The 24419-nt window shown below is 40.8% G+C and overlaps 2 non-coding genes across 2 annotated transcripts; one reads left to right on the top strand and one right to left on the bottom strand.

The window, feature by feature from the left end:
• Positions 1-15134: 15134 nt before the first annotated feature.
• Positions 15135-15209, bottom strand: TRNAS-GGA (transfer RNA serine (anticodon GGA)). The gene has a single exon. It is a non-coding gene; the product is annotated as a tRNA-Ser (tRNA).
• A 434-nt stretch (positions 15210-15643) lies between these two features.
• On the top strand, positions 15644-15718 carry TRNAS-GGA (transfer RNA serine (anticodon GGA)). The gene has a single exon. It is a non-coding gene; the product is annotated as a tRNA-Ser (tRNA).
• Positions 15719-24419: the final 8701 nt, after the last annotated feature.

Here is a 24419-nt window from a genome sequence, read left to right as displayed (position 1 = left end):
CCGCAAGGACAACTCAGTAGCAGTGTCAATAACTTCAATCGAACAACACAACTTCACATCTTGTGACAACTTCTCCTCCAAAATAGAGGTCAAGGCATTCAGGAAGTGCTTCATCTCCAGGTCTCACAGCAGACATTGTACCACTTTTTGTGACCCGAAAGGAATATCGGTGCCTTCTGAATTCTAGCACCTCAAGTCTTTCTACTAAAAAAGCAACTTTATTGCTCACAATGAAGATGCCAATAATCTGGCAAAACTCTGGGTCATCCCCTTTGCGCATTACGAGCACATCTTCTACTTTGTAAGTTACCTGGCGTAGTGCCACCGACTTTGCCTGCCATGTGATGCCAACTGGCAGCGCGTCTTGAATGCATGGGTGAAGCTCAGCCCTTTCCAGAGGTTTTGCACTGTTCGTAGACAGCACACCGTCCAAAGCTAATTCAGTGAACTCAAAACTTTGAAGCAGCTGGTGCCTCTCTGCAAGGGTCTTACATATATTCCTGAAATTCTTTACACGCATTGCAAGGCTCTTAAAATATTGGTGTTTTGCCTCAAACCTCATGCACCACAACTGCTTCAGTGGCCCAAAAAGAGATATCATGCGGGGGTAGTGTATCAGATAGTGCATTTTTGGAATGAGACGGACAGATGGGTAGCGTCTGACAAAGGAACGAAGGAACTCTTGAACTTTAATTTCCAGGTATGAAAGGGACTGCAATGGAAGGTTGTCTGATAAAAACATGTCCAATATTTCCCTTAAGAGGAGGTATACTTCCCAGTCCTCATTTCCCTCTGGAACACTGGACCCAAATATTTGGGGCAAGAGTCGAAAAAGACACCATTTTTGTGATGCAGTGCCCTTCAGAGCACTTTTGCCTTGCACAAAGGCTTCACTTGGCGGCAGCGGTTTGTTTGCCACATCATTTCGACCATACTGAAACTTGCTTACTTTTTCAAGGTCTGATGAGGACAAAATATGCTCCTCAAACAACCCTTTTAGCACATGCTGCATTACAAATGGCAAGGCTCCTTCAAACATATCATGCATGATATCCGGTGGTAGCTGCGATGTAACATCAAAGTCTTCAAGAGAAGACATTACTGACTCACCATTCAAGCCATACAGCCGCTTATACAATGCTGGGTTTATTTGAATGGCTTTCAGGTGGTTTTTATGGAGTTCTTTAGTTCTTATTTGGCATAAATCTTCTCTTGTTAGTGATGAAAGGTTTTTGATTTGTGCCATGCAAAACCGACATACAGATCCATGAGAAAAGTTGCAGGAGAAACCACCCAAGCGATGCATCGACAAGTTGTCCCCACAGAAAGCTAAAACTAGCACCTTTACACACACTTCTTTTCCATCCAACATGACATTAAGGCCCCTATCCCGCAAAGTTTTTAACTCTGCAAGCAATGGCCTGAGCAAAATTTCAATGCCATGTTTTTGCACGTGTACATACTTTGCCATGATTGCGAGATGCAGCATTTTCAACTGTGAACTATATGCAGGAGGTACGTTGATGACACTGTAATACACTGCCAAAAGCTTGTGCACACCTCTGGCTGCTCCAATTGGGTTAGCAATTTCAAGTTCATCGGTATACAATAAAAGGTGAAGCAGCTTCTCATTAGAGTCTGCAGGAATGTCAGTCACATGGTTCTTATAAATCCTGCCTTCACGATAGCTTTGCAATACTGCTGCTTCGGCAGCCTTGGGTTTTGTTATGTGTTCAGAGATACCCTTGCAATGCATAAAATTGCTCAACACACTGCCTACAGGAACGTAGTAGAAAGAAGCTCGGTCACTATCAGTATATGTGCACTTCTGAGCCTCGGTGAAAGGAAACTTGGATTTAGCATACTGAACTCTTTGGTACTGCGAGCGAATATCATCAAAAATGCCTTCAAGGAAGTTGCAGTTCAACATGTTAGTGAGAGATTCAGGCACAGTAGAAAAAGATGAATTCAGCGCACACCTCACTCGCTCTGCAAACTGTTGTATGGTCCACCTCAGTATAGCCTCAACTTCTCGAAACAAAGTTTCGCAGGTCGAATTGGGCACCTTTCGTGCTTCAGCAACACGGAAGAACAGGTTTGCAAGTGATTTTTTCAATCCTATGGCAAAGTGTTCTAGCGTTGGGGGCTCCGGCATTTCCTGGAACCTTGTATTAGGTTCATGCTGCGTATGATGAGCGGCGAGCTGGCCACTAACACCTGCACCAGGGTCTTCTGTTGCGTCTGAGTCATAAGCACAACGATTTTCGTCCGACTCACTCAGCGTTTCTCCGTCAACGCGCGAAATCCACTGCTGGTGCTTGCGATATAGATGGCTTCGAAGGCTTGACACAATTGCGTATCGCTTCTCACAGCCTTCAACGCCACACGTAACTTCGAAATGTGACTCCTTGGAGTGGGCATCTTCAAGACGCCAAATCACGCGCATATACTTAGTCGCAAAGAAATGGCATCGCGGACACCGAAAGCCGGGAACGGAACTCATCGCTATACACCGAAATCGCAGGTTTCTTGAGTATCTCGTCAGTCAGCGCGCAACATACACAAACTAACCTCCATGGCGGAGTTAGCGGATGACACAAAGAGCGCAGCTGCCCCACCGACGAAGCCTGCAGGCAAGTTTATCGATGAGCGTGTGGAGAAGACACCTCCAACAGCGTCGACTGTAACAGCGCCGGGGAACGCTAGCAGAAAAGGAAAGTAGCAGCAGCGATCAACAGCTCCGCGCCGCAACTGATCGTCTGCAAGATACCACTGATACCGCTCGCTTGCGTTGCGATTACCTATGGAATCTCACGCATGCCTCACGCGCCTCATGCGCATCCGCTTGTTATCTTCGAATAAATATCGGGCTAATCTCGAGGGCGTAGCATCCGTTGCCGCCAGCTAAACCTCCACCCCGTAACTAACATCCACTGTGAAAGTGAGCATGCCGATGAAAAAGATTGACGGCAACTTAAACTGGAAAAATAGGAACACACACACACATTGAAATGAACAATTGCACGCTCCAGAGCGGTTCTAATCAAGCACCCGATGCCCTAGCGACGGCTCCGGTAAAAATTTCCAGATCTCGAAGGCTATGCTTTTGGAAGCTGGAAGAGCAAGCACTAAGTCAGAAGTAAAATATATGTCAAAGACGGCATTATAATTTAAAACATGGCGTTTATGAGGAGCTTTAGTTTCTGAACTTGCTTTTCATAAAGCTGAAGAAAAAACGTAGACTTCGAGATCAGTTTTGTTTACACGGAGTGAGTCATCATCATCATCATCATCATTATAACCTACGCCCCAGCAACTCCGGTAAAAATTTGCCGATCTCGAAGGCTATGCTTTTGGAAGCTGGAAAAACAAAAAAAGCTTATTCATAAGTAAAACATATGTCGAAGACGGCATTATAATTTCAAGCATAGCGTTTATGACGAGCTTTATTTCCTGCAATTGCTCGTCACAAAGCTGAAGAAAAAACGTAGACTACGAGATCAGCTTTGTTTACACGGAGTGAGTCGTACATGTTAGATTTAACTGCTTTGACGGCTTTGACTTTTCACTATGGATTTGGCTTTTGGATGGCGCGAAAACCGGGAGAAAGCGACCGGGAAGACCCGCTTGACGTACGGTCCGGCGAGGCGATGGCGACGAATTCGCACGATCTTTGTGAAGAAGTAGCGAACAGGAGCGCGCTTGAAACCACCGCGCAAGCTGTTTGCTTAGTGTCTTATGGCCAATCAAGGAAAGTGGTTCTACTGACGGGTGGCCGGAAGCAAGCGGATCTGCGTGCCAGCCTGCTTGGAAACCACTTCGCGCTCTTGGCTGGCAGGTGCTTTCTGATTCAGGTGAGTCTGCGAAGGATTAGTTTGTATCTCCCTATGTCCTTAAAGCGAAGTCGTTGTGTCACTAGAAGTACTCGGAAACTTTACACGCGTGCTTTGACGGTTTCCTATCGAATATATACTTAGAGGAAATGTGGGGCACGTTGAGACACGCGCGAGTAGGCAAATTAACAACTACCTGGGTTGATTAGGACACAATTTAAATTGCTGATACCTTGTATTCTGCCGGTTTAGAATCACTTTATTAAATATATACAAGTTTTCTTGCCGCCCTGGGTGAACCAAAGCTGCGATAAATTCTGCATGTGGACTGAGTGGAGTGCATGTAACGTTATTATACGTGCGGAAACGCACTACAGGGATGGCGCGGCAGCCGGCGCTTCCTTCGCCACCGGTTGAGCGCTGAGGGGCGGAATACAGTCACAGTGCACCACAAAGGCTCTCGCTTTCCTGTGATACAAAAATTATCAGCTCGGTGGCCCCAGCGTCCACTGGTTGCGCGGAAAGTGCCGGCAGCCATGCGCTTTGAGTATCGCGTTTCAATAATCTTTTCATGCAATGTGTAGAAGCGCACAAGAGCTTTGCAATCGTATTTTACGAACCGCATGGGCAGATTGCCTATTTTCCTAAGAGAACTCAACGTGCCGCAATGCGTCCTAATGCCTTGGAACCGCAATATGGCAGTTATTCGCTATGTTTCGTATTTTTCCGAGACGACGACGTCGCACCGAGTTTACATTTGCAAGAATGTGTGGCCTGTGAAGTGTAATTATGGCTCAACTTATGGCCCCTTTGCATTCTTTTATCTCCTTTCTTCCTTTTTTGTACCCCCGGCGGTTTGCGGCACCCAGCGCTTATGTAGCCTAATCTAAAACGCTCAATTAGCTCAAAGATTGAGGCTGATGTGCATGGGAAGTTGAGTGTGGAGGTGAAGTACTGTCTTGCTAAAGAATTCTTAAGGAAGTGCTCAAAAACGTGTACAATTTCTCATCAACAGGAAAGTGCTAACCTTATTATCCATTGCCAACATTTTCTGCAATCATGGCCACCCTGTCAGCAGCTTAGCATTAAGAGCAGCGATATCTTTCTAAAATAGTAATAGTAATAAAAATAATAATAATAGTAGTATTTATTGCCACCAAAAATGCGAAACAACACAAACAGGCCAGTCTGAGCCCTTGCTGGCTTGTAGGGCCATGCCTATGAACATGATACACATGGCGAAAAAAATACATAAATTGATGAGACATGTAGAACAAAGAAAAAATGAATAAGAAGAAATAAAAACGAAGTAAATATTACGATTCAAAAATGTTCTGGAAGTTAATTTCGCCATGTTGCGTTAAAGATTTCATCTGGTAACTTGTTAAAAATGTCCGGCACATATGCACAGTGTCTGGTCGCACCATACCTTGTGGCTGAATGAGGAACTACGTAACGGACGTGTTTTCAAAGTTCCCTTGTGGCGGAATTTTTTCGTTTCAATGCAGAGTTGCAATAATGTTTCACGACAGTTGTTTCGATAAGCAGTGATGGAAAATTCAGTAGACCAAGTTCACGGAAGATATTTGCAGCTGTTAGTATTGGGTAATTATAGGCAACATTTTTTAAGAATATTTTTTATAATCCTGTCTACTCTGCATCTCCAACAATCCGAACAAAAGCCGAAGACTGAAATGCCGTATCTCAATACAATGTAACCCAATGCATGCACAATCATTCTTTTTACAGACGGGGTGCAACGCTTTCGACATTAAACAACAGCCAGGCAACTGACCTCAGTTTTCAACAAATAAGATATAAGTGATGCTGCGAAGATAAGTTACAATCGAAAGATATTCTAAAATATTTAACACAATCCAGGTATGAAAAAAATGTGCATTTACAAGAAACACAGTTAGACTTATGTAAGTAGAAAGGCATGTAAATTACAGTAGTTTTGAGTGGAGAGCAACAACAAACATGTTTTTGGGGCATTGACAACAATTCTGTTGTTAGTGAACCAAAGCATCGCATTGTAGACATCATTTTACTATGTTTCAGTGGACATTTTTTGAGAAAGATGTTTTCCAACCCTTACAAGTACTCACTAATATATCCGGGCTGCTTCTCACCCAAATGCAAAATATTCAACGCCAGTAAGGCACACCTGACACAGATATTGGGCGACTGCCCTGGGCTAAAGCCTTGGCAGAACTCCAACTTAACAACACTTCGGACTGGAAGGTAGCGGTGTCCAGCTGCGGACCGCCAACTGGGCTTTGCAGATCGCTGAATGTCAAGGGCTTACAGCCACCTCATGCAGCCTGCCAGAAGAAATAACCCAGTAACTCAAATAATTCAAAGATCTCATGAAAATAAAGTTTCTCCTCCTCCTCCTGCCGGTAACATAGTGTAATAATAATGTTACTATTGTTATTGTAAGATGGGGGGCAACAATTACATTAATAATAATAATAATAATAATGATAATAATAATAATTATTATTATTATTATTATTATTATTATTATTATTATTATTATTATTATTATTATTATTATTATTATTATTATTATTATTATCTTTTTCACGCCATTCAAAGTGAGGTCAGTAGCTTGTACCTTGCTAGTGGGTGTAAAATGCTTGTAAATTTGAGCGCGCTATAGCCTTAATATTTGTCAGCTTGTGCTGGCTAAGTGAACTTCAAACCCAAGAAGGAATAATTTTTCTTTAGTGTACTGAAGTGCTAAAAGCTTCCGTACAGCATTAAACACTAAACAAACACATTTTGTTTTCTAAGACATTATAGTCGGGCACAATGCCAGCATGCCATCCTAACGAAATTGTGCATTTTCAGATATACAATGAGCGCTTCCAGTGTTTTGTGGACCTGGACGATGACACGGAAATTGAGGATGGAGCAAAAATCAATTTGCTCGTCTGCGATGACACTGACCGACCAATAGCAGAAAAGTAAGGATTGTCTACTTATTAAATGCCTAAATAACTGCTTTTTTGAGGTACACCTACACATTGCATATGTATGTCGTGCTCACCAGTACACGATTGAAATCATTGCTGAGGTCATTTTTAACCAGCTATGTCACGTTTGTTTGCTGCATTGTGTTTCATGCGGATATATTTCTGAAAGGCCTTGTGGAGCGCTTTTATTAATGAATTCAATTTTTATTTTGTTAGTATACCTTCTAGTCAAACCTTCTTGCCCCAACTAATTAAAACATGCTAATGGTTAAAAAATTGTTCCCGCGAATCCTTTACTCAATTTTCATGAAGTGTAAGGTAATGGTACACCAGTTAAGTCGTGAAGCCACAGTGACTTATTGTATACATGCAATTACTTTTTGTTGCGGAGCGACTACCTGCACTGCATTGAATTGTGGTGTGGCTATTGAAGCACCATGTGGCAAAATATCCGCGTTTTTGGAAAGTTAAATCCACCAGTGATTCCAGTTTCGGCACAGAGATGCCTATATAGATTAATTTCTGAGTGGTTACACTTTACTGCACAGAGCTCAGGTCCCTTCTTGCACTCAGCTTCAGCAGGTTGTTAATTATGGCTACTGTGTTCTAGACAACCAAACACAGGGCTTCAAGACCTAAATCTGATGGGAAGCACACAAGGTTCACCTAAAGAGGCGGACGAATACGTGTTGCCTCAAGTGCCAGTTGATATTGCAGTGGAGGTGAAGACGGTGAGAAAAGGCGATGTTCCAGATCGATTGAGAAGGAGGATTGTTGACTGGATCTTCTACGATTTGTCATCACGTGGAATGTAAGCAAATATGATTATTATGCAAAAATTTGGTTTTATGTATGACAGTATTTCATACCACACACCTCATAATTCAGTTGTGCAACTTTCATTGCATTCATTTTGCTGGCAAGTGCAGTATTGCGCAGTTTACCTGTTCACAAAACTGCCAAAGGGAAGCCGGTTGCATATGTGTTTATTAAACCTCACTAAGCACTTAGGGGGCTTTTACGGCGCAGAAACCTGGAGGCTTACAAGAAGGGTTCTACTTAAATTGAGGACGACGCAACGAGCTATAGAAAGAAAATGGGTGTAATGTTAAGGAACAAGAAAAGAGCAGATTGGGTGAGGGGACAACCTCAAGTTACGGACATCTTAGTTGAAATCAAGAAAAAGAAATGGGCATGGGTAGGAAATGTAATGAGGAGGGAAGTTAACCGATGGTCATTAAGAGTTGCGGACTGGATTCCAAGGGAAGGGAAGTGCAGCAGGTGGCGGCAGGAAGTTAGGTGGGCGGATGAGATTAAGAAATTTGCAGGGACGACAGGGCCACAATCAGTACATCACTGGGGTAGTTGGAGAAGTATGGGAGAGGCCTTTGCCTTGCAGTGGCCGTAACCAGGCTGATGATGATGAAGCACTTAGGTCTTAGTCATGCTGTACATCTACAAGTGAGCACATGTACAGGGAAAAGAACCTATGCAACTATTTTCTCCATTGGGTTCATAAGTTGACCAGATGCCTTTGAGTGAGTTATTGCGGAGTGTTCTCTTGTCTTGAAGATTTCCTTTTAGTATTGAGAGCATCGTATGGCCGCATTTATAAGAACTTTATATATATACCACATGTTTCGAAATGATCAAAAAATTTTTTTAATCACCTGTGGCCGAGAGAATAATTCCAACGATCAATGTTGATTGCTTCAAGAGGCTGGCATATGTTGCACAAGAACTAGAAATGCATAATTGACTACTTAAATGTGAAGCTATCTTTAATGTATCTATTCAGCACTTGTCTAACCTTGCTGTGTTTACTCCATGAAATCTTGCCAAAATATTATTCTTAGGTACCCAAAAAGGATTTACACAGCTGCAGCAAGGTCCCTGGTGGCTTCATTCCCGCAGTTGAAGGACAGCTCGGACAATGGCTATGTGAGCAATTTTGCTGCTTGTAACTCAAAAATTGCATGAAACCAGGCAATGAGTAGTGCCACAGAAGTCTGTGGATGTGCTGTATATTTTTATGTCAATGTTACTTTAATATGGAAGTGATTTAGCTCTCCAATACAAAACCTTAAAGAAACCATTAATTAGAATATCCCTTAAGGCTTTCTTTTGAAAGTGGGCGATTTATCTAAAATATGCAGGTATCATTCCAATCTCAGAGGTGTAGAAAACTGGGCTAACTGGTATGGGTTGATTTCAGGGCCTAATGGCTCTGAAGAAATAACCACAAGACAAAGGAGTAAGCTGTGAACAGATGTATCATTATATACAGCAGTTATTTCACTGTTGTCCTTTCCATCTCCTTCTTTTTTTTCATGGTGCCGTTAACAAATAATCATATCCTTGCATGAACCTTTTAAAAAACGCTAAATAGGCATGATTGAAATAAGACAAATGGTGCTTTTGCCTCGAGTTTATATTTTACGACCTATAATTGCATCTGAAGCAGTGCTATGATAACAGGGTGTGGAAAAAAACTTAAACTTAATAAACGGAAGTTGGAGACTGTTTAATCGGACGTTTTGCAGACCGCTCTACTACTTTCTAATTGCAATTTTTGTCTAAGTTCGTTGCTTCAGAAGTTGGTTAATTTATCTTGACTAATTATGCAATTAACCAGAATACAAGAAATAGTGACTTACTCCGTAAAATAGAAACATGCATTTGGTCATGTCGTCTTTGAGTGCATTGGCATATTTTTAAACTCTGGCTAAAGTTAGCTAGACACACTGTATGTGTTGTCTACATCCTTTACTGGATGCAGTCGAATGTAAATGTGTCATGCTTTTGTAATATCCATCATTTTGTAGACATTTTGGGAAAGATGGCATAAATATCCTAAACATCCACTGTACCAATTTTTTTTAATTTATCAGAAACTGGAAGAACTGACCATTGTTTGAATGATGACGTCTGAAGTACTTTGTTCAGCTCCTCTTACTTACGTGGACATTTACCATTTTTTGTTGCAGTTTTCATGGCTGCTATCTCTCAAAAACAAATTTAAAAATGTTCGGAAGCGGATGCCACCTGGGTGTCCTGAAGTTGATGCCCAAAAGGCGAAAGTAAGAGTGCGGAAGCTGGGTGACGGTGGTGATCAACAAAACAAAGTACCATTCCGCCGTGAGGTAATACATATGTATTTTCATGCACTAGGTTAGCATGCACTTGTCCACAAGCAGCCATTAGCTGCTGCAAAAAATTTAAAAATATTGCTTAGGGTGCCATTGACGTGCACGGTCCTTTTTACATACAATTGCTCAATTCTATAAATGCTTCCTTACATTCTTTTTGGAAGTAAAGCTCATACTCCTACTTCACTGTGATTTAGCAGTTTAGCCACTTTGTAGAATTCAGTTGCTTATTTTTACACATCTTGGTAAATATTTAGAAAACGTTCTCATTTGGTAAAGGCTTCTGAAATTCAAATCAGAAAACTTATATGTGTCACAATTAATATGCTATGCATTCTGTCCTCATGTGTTTCTGACAGTGTTATTTGCCAGCAGTCAAGTACTTGTGGATTGAACTTTTAGTGTCACATCACATGTCTTCAGCTCTTAAATCTGCATTGATTTCTATCTTGTCTTGCACAAGGCTTGTAGAATAACCTTTCATTATTACCTTTACAATAGACCACTGTGTTCTGTAAGGCATGAGTTTGGTGTACATAGAAGCATGCGCCCTAAACAAGATCTAAGGAAAATGTAGGTAGCTTGCACTTTAGTAAATGAAATAGTACATAATTAATGATTATGGTAGAGCAAAAAAAACTATTTCGAAAAACTGCAACAGTTGTTAAATGCTTCAGTCTGTACCTGCACCTGACATAAGTTTGTTGCAGTGGCTGCTAACAGCTTAAAGAAAATGACAAAAATAAAAGTTATACGGAGTACCTAAGTGCCAACTGGGAATACGTTCTAATTTCTTCTATTTTCAGACTGCTTTTTCCCACTTCTTTTGAGATGGATCCAGTGTTTGTGACAGAGACCATCAATTTCATGAAGAAAGAGTTGTCAGGTCCAAACCCAAGTATGGAAAAGATCAAAGATGCCATGGATCGAACAACACAGGCTAGGAGAAAGTGCCTAGAAGTGGATTCAATGAATATGCGAGAATTCCTGAAGTTGTATCCAGCACTGACAGTTGAAAAAGAAGTGAGTGTACCATTTGTCGAGTAGCATTAATACAGTTTTGTGTAGCAATGACATTGAAGTAGCCTGTGTTTCTTTAATTTGAGTAGCGTATGTAATACCATGTACAAACTACTATTTATGCAGTGCTGCCTGCGAAGTGCACTCTTCAGCAATCTTAAATTTTTGTCCAAGTTTGCATGAAAAGTAACAAATTGTTACATACCTGGAAAGTCTGGTTCAAGGATGCCTTTCTGTTATTTTTTTATATGTTAGCAATTCAATCACGAGCACACTGACTCATACTCTAGTCATTCAACAGGCAAAACACAGGGAATGTGGGAGATGGAAATGCAAAACGATGGGCGACATGAAGACAAGGTGTGAGCAGGAGCCAACAGTTCAACAAGTGGACTTATCTTTTGTTGCCCTGAAAAAGACAAGTCCACTTGTCGAAACGTAGGATCTTGCTCTCGCCTTGTTTTCAAGTCATTTAACAGGCATGATTAGAGCTTTAGTGCGTGACAAAAGGTTGAGTGGACATGAATACGGACATGTTAGTGCCAGTAAATGTGAGTGCAAATGAAAGTCATTGACGATGAGTTTGGGCAGACGTAAGTTAACTAATGTGAGTGGGTGTGAGTATGTATATGAGTGAGTGCTTGTGAATAGAAGCAGGTGGGAGTATGAGCTTGCGTGTATGCTGGTATGTGTGAAGTAAATATGACGTGAGTGGGTGTTACTAGAAATATTAGTGAGTGTTGATGAGTGAGTTCATAGCTTGCGAAAATATTGGTGAGCGTGAGTGTCTGCTTACTCTGCCGACCTATCTATGTTTTATACATTTCAATATGCACATATGCATGCAAAGCTGCTTTGCCACAATTGAATCCCTGACAGGTAAAAATATGGTATGGCCTACTTACTCAAAGTGCTATTTGTCCTAGCTCATTCCAGTATTGCTGTTGAAAAAATTGTCTATTAAACTTTTGTCCCATATGTCCGTACATTTGTTTCGTGGCAGCATGCTGTGAGCAATCAATTGGCTATTTTGTTCCTTGTAGACAAAATGCTTTGAAGGGGCTTGTCGTGGTAGCACAGTGGCTATACTGTTGCAGGTATGAGCTCAAGGTTAGAGCTCAATCCCGACCACATTCTAATGGGGGCAGTATACAAAAACGTTTGTGTACTGTGGATGGGGTGCATGATAAAAACCCCAGGTGGTCAAAATTTGGACCTTCCCCTATGGCATGCTTCATAATCAGATTACTGTTGTGGTATGTGAAACCCTGAAATCTAATTTAATTTTTTAAAGGGCATGCAGACTGCATTGACGTTTTCTATCATTAAATGATTTACCAGTAGCACTGACGGCCTAGAAATGCAGGTGTCATAGGATACTTGCATCCGTACCAAGCTATACTCTTGACATCGATTATAAGAATAAGCCATCAGGTACACATTCTCTTGTAGTTATGATACCACATAGTTGTACTTTAGCGTGCACTGTACCTGCGAGGGACTTGAGTTGATCATTAAATTTTTTTGTTCACTACATACCTGTAATGGAAAAGAAGCAGCAAAGCTTGTCTTGGAAAACACTAACGGTTATGCTTTTGTTCTAGATCTTGAATGAATGCAGCCGTTTGACATCCATTTCGCCTGACGAGTCCCTTCTGCAAGCACTTCGGCAGCATGCGGATGGAATTCTGGAAGCTGTACAACATAAACAACCTGCATTGCCTACCTACACCTCGGTGACAACAGCTATAAAAATGGCACAAGGGATCTCCAAGAGCTGTACGTTTTGGAATAACAAAATTTTACACTTGTGTCTGCAATGTAGTTTGCTCAAGTGCATTTAAAACTAGACTTTAAGTGAGCTCTTCAGAGCCTTATATTTCGTGGAAATATTCATTAATCTTCAAGACATGTGAACCGATGATCTGCAAAGACAATTCCATTTGTAGAAACGTTGGCTGCTGCTTTAGCTTGTTCTTGTTTTGCTCATCACACATAAAACTCATATATTTAATGTATCTCGTGAGTATCTATAAAGCAGACTGACCTTTTCATGGCATAGCATGTTATTAAGCAATATATTGTAATTGTTAAATCATAAGAAATAGATACAGTCTATCTGAACAATGGATAGTGCAAGATTTAGCAGCTTCTTTACTTTTCTTTGATATATTCATTTGGCATGTGCCACTATGTGTGCGCCCATATTTCGTCATTAGTACGAATGTGTATGCTCAAATGTGACATGGGAAGTACAGAATCCTTAAGTTTAGCTACATATGTGTAGTCTTGGACTGCATACACTTGTCATCACCATTGCCTCTACAAGCATGATACATCACCTTCATGCTTTTGACTTTGCTATGTGCACAGCTTGTACTATGCATTTGCCTGATTTGGTGCTTGCAATTTGGCAGAGCCTGTAAGCATTTTAATGCATAAATGTAAAAATTGCATGAGTTGTGACCATAATGGCAGATAAACAGATATTGTATGCAGTTGCATACGATGAAAGTAAACAATTACATGCATAGCCGTTGCTTAAGATTTTATTAACACTGGTTGGCTAAAGCTTCGCTTCATAGTTTCCAATGTGTGCGTTGGATCTGCAGTTTTTTGCATTCATATATGGTTAATGTGTCAGTAACGTAATTGTTTATGGACTACACATGGTTCAGCTAAGCTGTGAGATGGCTCCTTTTACAAAGGAGTTCTGCCTAATCCCTGCTTCTTTCCATGTTTTAGATGCCATAGGAGTTGGTGCTCTCATTCTGCTGCCATTTCTCTTGAGCGAACGTGGGGATGACATCTTTGCACCGTTGGTAAGACCTCATATGCTGTAAGCATGCTTTCAGACAAACACAAAAAAGTTCACTCAAGATAGCACACTATTTGTTAGTCTGTTGGACAGTGGCCTTTTGAGGACAAAAAAATTGAAAAAAGAACTAGAAAAAAGGTACTTTTTAGATGAATCAGCAGTACGTGCTTATGAAACAGCAGTACAGCCATTGGTGCCACCCATTCAAGCTGAATTTTAACTGAAAATGTTTTGTCGAAGCTCAGTCACTTTGTGGTTCATGAAAGAGATAGGTTAGATCTAGCACAGCTACGGTTATAATTGTTTTTTTGATGTTAAGTTATGTATATAAAGCATACAATGCTAGGAGCAGATTATTTTCTGCTGAAATTTTTTTCTTCTTCAGTAGACTTGCTGCAAGCATTGGGCTTTCATTGGAAGCTGAATCACTTTATGGTTTATTTTGTGGCTGTTTCCAGTATGGCTCTCATGCATTATGGTTGTATACCTGTGAACTACAATACTAGATTATTTTTATAGTGTAAAAAGTCAGCAAAGGAAAACCAGTGAAAGGAAGGTAGATAGGTTATCTTTCTGCGCATTGCAGATTTTCTGTGAACTATGTCTTTTTTTACATCAGGACTCTTGGCAGAAATAAGACAAGAGCATGTGCCAACTGTCATTGCGAAGTTTTATGTTGACTTTTTTTTCTTTTTATTGCTTCTTGTCGCATTTGGCACTACATATATGTAGACCTTGCATCTGCATTAAGTCGCGAAGTGTAAAGCCTATCATCTCTTTTGTATTGCTGGTTTCTCTCTTCCAGTTATTGGGGCTAGAAAGATATGTCTTACAGCAAACATCAAGTCACCGAAAGGTTCTTGTGTTGGCTACTAGTTTGCAGCATAGCCGTATTTTGTGGCTGTTACCACTAGTAATAGACTGAAAGTTTTAATTTTCTTTACAGCTAATTAACTCAGCTAGCATTCTTACTTTGAATGACAAGCTGGTTAAGGCCTAAATTAAGTTGAGTGATCAAAGAAATTGCTTTGAAATTCATGTCGACTTAAGTGAATTAGATTTATTTGAATAGATTGTAAGCATTTCAAGTCCAGCATTTTTGATGACTGCAAACTATTAAACATGTTCAAAAAAGTTGATCCACATGACAAGTCTTGGCTTTCACTCTTTCAAAGACTAAAAACTTCTGACGTAGTAGTTCTGCGGAAACCCGCAAGGTAGAGAGAAGTAATGAATAAAGGGAAAATCAGACATCCACCCTTTCGTAGCAATTGCTACAAAGGAAACCCAAACGGGTTCCTCGAAAGAAAAGCCTCATAGTTGAAGAAAAATTCGTCCTGGTCCGGGACTCGAACCCGGGACCACCGCCTTTCCGGGGCAGCCGCTCTACCATCTGAGCTAACCAGGCGGCTAGCAGATGGCAGGGCGAAGTCGAATTTGTCGACAACACGAAGCAAAGGCAAGGCTTTGACGTAGTAGTTCTGCGGAAACCCGCAAGGTGGAGAGAAGTAATGAATAAAGGGAAAATCAGACATCCACCCGTTCGTAGCAATTGCTACAAAGGAAACCCAAACGGGTTCCTCGAAAGAAAAGCCTCAAAGTTGAAGAAAAATTCGTCCTGGTCCGGGACTTGAACCCGGGACCACCGCCTTTGAGGCTTTTTTTTCGAGGAACCCGTATGGGTTTCCTTTGTAGCAATTGCTACGAACGGGTGGATGTCTGATTTTCCCTTTATTCCTTACTTCTCTCCACCTTGCGGGTTTCCGCAGAAGTACTACGTCAAAGTCTTGCCTTTGCTTCGTGTTGTCGACAAATTCGACTTCGCCCTGCCATCTGCTAGCCGCCTGGTTAGCTCAGATGGTAGAGCGGCTGCCCCGGAAAGGCGGTGGTCCCGGGTTCGAGTCCCGGACCAGGACGAATTTTTCTTCAGCTATGAGGCTTTTCTTTCGAGAAACCCGTATGGGTTTCCTTTGTAGCAATTGCTACGAACGGGTGGATGTCTGATTTTCCCTTTATTCACTAAAAACTTCTGTAACTATATTTACACTAGCTACCTAACGAGCATAATTTTCCTATTGTTGCGCATAATGAAAATATTAATATTCTGCAGTTTTTGAAAATCTGAGGCATCCTTTTCTGGTTCATACAAATGTTATCATATAGTTGGTTTACATCTGCCGTCCATGTCAACTGCAGAACTAATTTATCATATGAACATTCAGCTACAGAAATGTCCACTTCTTGCAGAGCTTGTTTTCCTTAAAGGTACATCTACATTTACCGTAGATATGTGGACTTGTATTAGGAGGACAACATAGCAGGGCTTTTGCTCTTAATATAGGATCCAGATTTTAAGAATAGTATACTTTCAACAAAGGGCTTTGATGTTCACTCATAGTATGTAATCCAACTAATATATTGGGTGCTTTTAGCAGGTAAGCAAAAGAACGTAATTCACTGAGAAAACAAATAATTAGAGGTTTGTCTTTAATATCTTTATTATCTTCTCGCCTAGTAATATTTAAAACTTTTTGTCTCACTCTTTATGTTCGCACTGCTCTTGCTGCATATCGAATATCGTGGTGGAAGAATTACCGAAAAAATGAAATTATGGTACCTTGATTGTTTTGTTTGAACTCTACTGAGCCCTGCTTCTGAATATCTTTTAGTTTGTCAACTAACAATGTCAAACGTGATTTGTGTGCTACAACGAATATACATAACATTTACAGAGTCTAGAAACCACATATTAATGCGACCATTCAGAACTTTAGGTATTTGATTTGAAGCTTTTCACAGGCTAAAAGACAATGTACTCGCAATATTACTTTCATGACATTGTTTCCAAATTCATGCACTTGATTAAAAGCACTTTGTGGGCAGGTGCGCTGCAGTAGCATATGCAGCAGAAGTTATTTGTATGTTCCGTTCATGTGTGTGGCTTTTTATCTACACAATAATGTCAATTATTTTCACTCAAAGGCTGTAATCACACTGCAGGGGCTGTATATAGGGCCCATATTTTGATATTTATGGAGTTGCTGTAATGCACGCTTTTTTTTCTTTTTAAGGTTGATGGAAGGACACGCCCATACCCAACAATAATCTTCACCGGTGATAGTGTCATGTTCTCGGAAGGACTGAGTGTTACGTTTGAAAATGTGCAAATTGATGTCCTTGATGTGACGGCTGGTATGTCTCTTCTGTTTTCCATGTATTGGGCTTATAACATTGAGTATGTACAATCTGCCAAACAAACCTTTGCCTTGCTCGAGCACCTGATGGGTATTAAAAGGACCAAGCTTTCAACTAGGGCTATTAAAGTGCTCACCAAGCTGAATGCACGCGCAGCTGAAAGACAGCAGTGAAGGGCTGTCAGGGTGGTTACATGCTCTTATAAAATGATTTCTGCCTTTTAGCGCACCGTTCTTTTTTTTCTTTTTTCACTAAAATTTATCAGGCAGTTGCTGAAGAAAGTGCACAGTTGCTATTTCGATGGTGCGACAGCATGAGGCAAACACTGAAGCGAGAAGCATGCACTTCTCTTGCAATTGAATTTTTTTATTGATAGCCAGAAATTTCAGTTGAGCAAGGACTATCATAAACAATGCTGTAAAAACTAAGTGCAATGATCAAAGCTTGAACGTGTGCTAGGAAGGCAATGTCATATTTATTACAAAAGCCACATATAATTAATGCAAGCATAAATTTCTGAGGCATTGCAGTGTATAACATTGCATATGTATGTCTTTTAATGTAAATGTGGAAGGCTCCTATAAAATTTTTGATTAGTTGGTTATCATATCAGGACAGAGCGGTTGTACATGCACGCATGACAATGCTTGGCCTGATGTGAACTAAGAACTAAGGGCACGGCAGACAACTGATGATGCTAAAAATCTGATACCATTCTGGCCTGTACACGATTTCCGACAAGATGCAGTGGAATCATGTAACCTGCCACTGAAGTATGGATGACTAGGTATTTGGTGCACCTGCATCATGAATACAAAGGCAGCATGAAAAATAGAACACCAAAAATAAAGGACAACAGGACAGGTGCTGAACTCAACTGAAGTTTTATTTGACACATAGCACATTGTACGCTGACAAAAATAATAAAAGCAAGAAAACATACACAACAAGCAAACTCTAACTTGTGCATGTGTAGACAAGTGCAAAATTATGCAAGCTGCATTATCCGATACAATTACTAACATAAGATATCTCCTTTCAAGACGGAGCAATAGATGGCTCGCCAACACACATCACGATTTTGTATAATGACCATGGCTTCTCTGGTTTCTGCTTTTTTACACAGTGGTATCTCTAAATTTATATGTGAAAACACAGATCTAAACAGGTTCGAAAAACCAAGACATTCTAGTGGTACAGCATGCTCTCGCAGCCTAGCATAGCACAGCAGTAAGTTTGGCATACATACACCGCTGCAGGACAGCAGAGGGGTACACCACTTTTACTCTTCATCGAACATAATTGTGCATGTGTTTCACACTGCATTTGTAAATTCAAGACTCGTAACTTTTACTGAACCTTCTATCAACTGCTGCGCACATCCTAATCTCCCTGAGCAGATAAAGATGATCATGTGTACAACCTATGTTCTTTAGCCATTGTGACATTTTGTGAATAAAGGACAGCACGAAACTTCTTTTGCTTCTGATCCTTTGTTATTTTTCCCCATATTTTTCACTCATTTGATTACATTTCAGAAGTTCACGCTATGATATTACTGGATATCTAGAATGTACCAGCCGCTTCACCTGTTGCTCAGATATTACCCACAATAGATGTGCACAAGACTTATTCAGTGACATGGAGGCAAGAGCTTGGTCGATTCTACTTTTAAGAGCTTTTAAGTGGTCTGATGTAAAATTTAGGGGAGAAATCAAGTGAGATGAGTACCGCCACACAAACGGTCCCAAAACCAGACGTTGAAATCTGAAGACCAACTCAGTATCTTTTTTTTTTCCAGTATGTTAACAACTGAATGACAAACCTGTTTACCTGTGATGTGCCAAAAAACAAGTTGCAGATTTTGGATCTCTGCCTCTTTTTTGACCACCAAGTTTGTTGGCACTACTCGTACCACTCTGTTAAGTGTCGTAAATTTCACATCGGACCATTAGAAAGGGAAAATTTTTATTGGCTAAACTGGCTTTCAGGCAGTTTTGACAAAGTTTTGCACACATCTAATGAGGGAAGTTTCCGAACAACAGCTGGTACATTCTTGATATCCAATAGATGTCAAGGCATAATCTTGTGGAAAGCTAAATGGTTAAAAACTATGGCAGAAATAAAGCTAGCACAAAAAAGCAGGTTGTACTCTTTTAATATTGTACTGCCCTATGTTTGCAAAGGTTGCATGGGGTAAAAAACAGGTGGCAGACGTGGTGTGCAGCTCCTTTTTTCTGCTACAGGAAAATTCGATAGGATATATCCAGCCATTGATAGAGGGCTGTTTCACAGTTGTGTGTCTTGAACCTCTAAGTGCAGTGTAAAGCATGATCACAATTTAGTTCAATGCAGAGTAAATGCAGCAGTTTCTCTTCCCCTATCGGCCACTAAGATGTATATGAGCCACATCTTTATAGAAAATAAAACTAGTGAGTTCAGCACCTGTTCTCTTGTTCTCCCCTTTGCATTGTATCTGTTGGGCTGCTTGCTTTTGTGATGTAATCTGAATCATGTTGCGAGGACATACTACTACCCATGTTTTATTCACAACACACGTTTCTTTATTGCCACTGTTGCTTTTCTGTGGCTTATGATGCTTATTAATGGACAAATTTTACCCAATTATAGTGGTAAAGGAATGAACAGTGTTAGCAATTTAAGGAATATCGCCAATAGATTGCATATCAGCGTTGTTCTTGCATCAATAAATTTTGAGAAAAATATTTCTCGTTTGCAAAAGAATTGCAACAGGGGCATTCCCAGCTGGGCTTGTAGCTTGTTCATCATTACCAGGGAACTGCCTAGAAATCTGACGATAATGAAGAGAAGCACAAATCACTGTGGGTGTCTTCTTTTGTCTTTGTCAGATCTTTGTTATTTCTTGGTAGTAAAGAAAAGACAAAACTTTGCTTTTAGTATGTGTCCTGCCAGCGTGGTATGGTTTACACGATTCTGTTTTCATGTGGGAAGTAATGTGCAGGCCAGAATGTTCTTGTCAACATGTACCTGCAGGATTATGTCTTCCTCTCACGTCCCTTGTTCTGTGCTGTCATTTGACCATGAATTATCACACATGAGAGTCCTCTCTAATTTTGTTGCCGTAGAACAAGTGAAATGCTTGTCTTTGTTTCATTGTCATGCTTGCATCGCTTTTTCACCGTTCACATACAACTATGAAGTACAACTAACCCAGTCAACCACCTTCCTTATTCACTGCGTCTTTGTTATCAAGTGGTCGTGCTACTGAAATGAGCTGTGCCTAGTGTAGCTGTTCACTTCACTAATGCTCAAAGCGAACTTTTTATTTATTGCTACACCTTACCAGTTCCACTTTTTGCTCATATGTTGTAGTGCATCAGCATACTGAAAATTGGCAGTCACCAAACAAGCTACTTAGTGTTCCCTTTTTACATGTGCATCTCGTCACAGAGTGTTTGTGTCATGTGTGATAGGGCAGCTACATTACATTACTGCATTTGCATGAAATATGCTCTAAGTGCACTTTTTATGCAACTTCAACTCTTTTTGTTGCTGTGGTAGTGCATTCACTTATTGTAACTTTGTAGTTGACATGTAAGACACTTGGTGTGCCCTTCTCTATCTGTATCTTGCAATATCTGCATCTCACCGCAGAGCTTTTTTTTTTGTCATATGATAGTGCAACTACAAAGTGTTGCTGCACTGTTGTAAATGATGCTCAAAGTTGACACTTTCTTTTGCGTAGCTTGCTGCTTTTTTCTTTATTTACTGTGGCACAGCATCCAGATAGTGTTGCCAGCAAGGTGCTTAGTGTTCCTCTTTACATCTACATCTTGCCACAAAGCTTTTGTTTAACTCAGATGGGGTTTTGCAACTGCATCATATCCCCGTGTTTACATACCTGTCATTGGAAGTGCACTTTCTGCTGGATCTTACCACTTTGGTCACATATCGCAGTGCAACTGCTTATTGTATTTTCCACTTGCCAGGCTACTTGCTTAGTGTTACTTGCTACTTCTTACCCTTTATTACAGCTAAATATGCTGTGCTGTCTGTAGTGTCTCATGTGGTGTTATTGATATGGCAGAACATTGCAGTAGTCATTCCTGTGCACAGATTGCACTTCTTATTCTTCAAGTACACATATTTTCTTGTTTCTTCCTGCAGTGTGCCTTTTTTACTATTGGTGAAGATGTGCCTTTACATTTTGGTTTTTTGCAGTATATTATAATACTGAATTTTAATACATGAAAATAGTACACTCTTTCTTTACAGTGTGCCTCGTACCTTGCACAAAATTAGTGCTTATGATTGAGGTGATTCTCCTGTTCACAATACTTGTAAACAAAAAGTTACTGACAATGGTCATGTGCTTTAAGCATGCAAATTCCCAGTGCCATAGTAGGTGCAGGGGATCTTTACATAAACATTTCTATGCTTATTGAGAAAGTGTCTCTTCTAGTCATATATATATGCCCTGTTAAGTGACAAGTCATTTTTATATATATTGTCCAATCGAAATTTGATTGGAACTCAAGATATTTCTGCTATTCTGACACTGAGCGAAATGTGTTTCGATCAGTGCTGTGATATTTTTGTGCGTTAATAAAGCTACCTTTAAAATTTGTTTGTGTGTTTCAGATAAGTTCAAATAAGAAGTATGAAAGCCACATCTATAGGTCAATAGAAAACTGTGGAACATCATGTTTCGCATTTAGTACTGTCCTGCAGTAGATTCTGATTGCCACGGCTTTTACATCAATTCCATGCACATGCTTCGAGGACATTCCTGATCTTGTAGGGTTTTCTATATGTAATTCGTTAGCGTTTGAAAGTTTGGGATTTTCTGGAACCTATGTCCCATGTAGCTGCGGCCATTCTGCTGTGGGGTGTGGGCAACGGGGTGTGGTCCTTGTACTCAAGTGATGTCTGTTCTTTCGCACATGAAAGAATATACTTATTATAAAGGAAACAGCCTATCGCTGAGTATGGTGGCCTTGTAGAGTGTGGCTAGCTTTAGCATAGCCTCTATTGTGCCTATTGATAAAACAAGTGCCTGAAATATTTACTAAGTTTGTTTCCAGTTCAGAAGGAACAGCTGCCACAGCTGAAAAATTCTCAATTCAATCTCGTAGATATACTCTTCTATTGTTTTGTTCTGCATTTTTCATTTCCAGCATTCATTGTGGTCACTGCTTGCGCTTATTCCTTCTAGTTATGCGATTGTGTGATTAGTTAAAATCAATAGTTGTGTAGTAGTCTCATCAAGCGAAACTTCCCTTGCACATCATCAAGAGACATGCAGTTACCTTCATGGGGGGAGGCTATTGTCAGCAATGCCGACCTGACTCATTTTGAGGAATCGCTTGACTATGTTGCTATGAGTCGACTGGCTCATTTTGAGGAGTCGCCTGACAATGTTATCAAGAGTCAGCTGACACATTTCGAATGGTCGCTTGACATCCCAGTTAGTGTCACTTGACCCACTTAGAGTAGTAACATTACTCTTTCCTCAAGAGTCTCCTGACTTCCATTTGGAAGTCGCTTGACACTCTCAGCAAGTCATCCGACTACCTCAGCAGTAGTTACGTGACTCTTTAGCTAAGAGTTCTTGTGACCTTTATGAGAGCGTCCAGATGACTATTGCAAAGTAGTCTGCATGACTATTGTGTAAAGAGTTATTTAATCACCTTTTATACAGCACAGAGAGTCTTGGGACTCTTTGCCAAAAGGTAGTTCGGGTGTCTCCGTCAAAGTGTGTCGTATACGTGGCGAGTCCAGACTCTTCGAAAGGAGTATCCCATACTCTTTTTTTTCTTAGTGTGTACGTTTGAGGTCTACATGAAGTTTCATAGCTTGAAGCACGCAATACCTTGCAGTGCATCCACATTGCCTAGACAGCGTTTGCTTCAGAGAAGGCTGGCAACACGTAATATACATATCAGCATCTATATTTTAACATGTCCACCTAAAGACAACCTAGCTTAAGCTTCGAAGCTTGTGCCGCCTCAGTATCTAATACACGAACAGGTGAGAAAGAAGCGAGGACAGCACCTTTGAGAAAAAATGCAAAATACATAAACACAACAATGAATACACCATGAAAGCAGAAGCGACCCCCAGAACTTGCTGAGGAACTGGCAATGATAACGCGGTAAGTGCATGCCGTGGGGTTGTAAAGAACAGGAACCCTTGCTGACAATATGTTGCAGTACTTTTGACCTAAAGCTTTAATATTCGGCTAATGAAATAGAGTAAGCAAATATAGGCTTCCATTGCGCAAACCCGCGTGTAAATTTTGCGAGAACTCTTTATGATAAGCAATCCACGCAACATATGCACATTCCATGAGCGAAGCTTAAGCGAGTGTAGTCTGCGGAAAATAAAAGCGATAAATACGCGCAAGAACCATGTACTGTTAAGAAGAATTGGTAGCAAAAGCAAGTAAGAAAAAATGCACGCAACACATGACTGCACACTTTAGAAAACTTTGAACAATGCCAAAATATAAAGAAGACATTATATACACGTTTATGTACGCCTGTAGTCGAACAGAGTAGGCAACGCATTCCACTTGAGATGTCCTCCATCCTGACAACTTAATTCAAATTCATCGTGCTCAAAGTGGAGCTGTAATGATGCAAGAACGAGGGGCAGTACGTTATTGAAAGACGAGCCGGCAAACTAAATCTAAAGCAGTTTCCTCGCGCACACTCGTGTCGACGAACAAATAAATCCCTCGTGCCTACATAGAAGAGATAATTGCCCAAACTAAGAAAGGAAACGAGTTTGCAAGGGCCACAATACAACTAGCTGCAAAAAAAATGATAGGTCAGTTCACACACTAGAATAAACCTGTAGCGCCTTGCCTTGGGCGGTGCCTAGGACACGGATAGCGCGCGCCCTCTTGGGAGGAACAAAAAAGTTTGCTCCTGGTCGTGGCTCGAGAAGCCACGGCTCACGGTTCTATTCCGGCGGGAATTCGGGTCAGCTGTCTGTCTCCTTCGCTCCTGAGGCATAAGCCTACAAACCTACGCCATTGCAACAACTCAAACATGGCGATCACACCATACTACAGCCTTATGATCCCTACAAAAGGCACACCAACATATCCATAAAAAGGATTACAAAGGGATAGCATTCCTAACAAAATCATGATCCTTACCTCGCATGTCTTCGGTGTGTCCGTCGGTGTCCAGTTGTCACGTTTCACTTGTGCTGCCCTTCTCTTCCTTCGTTCAGCGTCGCCGGGGAAACAAAATACCCGCTGTCCTTTTGCGGTCGATCGAGTGCACAGAGGAACATATCAGCTGGTCACGTTTCTTTAACAAGCATGAACATCGCAAGGGACTACACAAAGCATGCGCTTTCGCACCATAATGCCACAAAGAAAGGAAATGGAGCGCGCGTCTTTTCAACTCGACGGCAGGCGCGAAAGTAC

Source organism: Dermacentor variabilis, chromosome 9, assembly GCF_050947875.1.
Source record: "Dermacentor variabilis isolate Ectoservices chromosome 9, ASM5094787v1, whole genome shotgun sequence".
Lineage (NCBI taxonomy): Eukaryota > Metazoa > Arthropoda > Arachnida > Ixodida > Ixodidae > Dermacentor > Dermacentor variabilis.
This window is presented reverse-complemented; position numbering and strand designations above follow the sequence as displayed.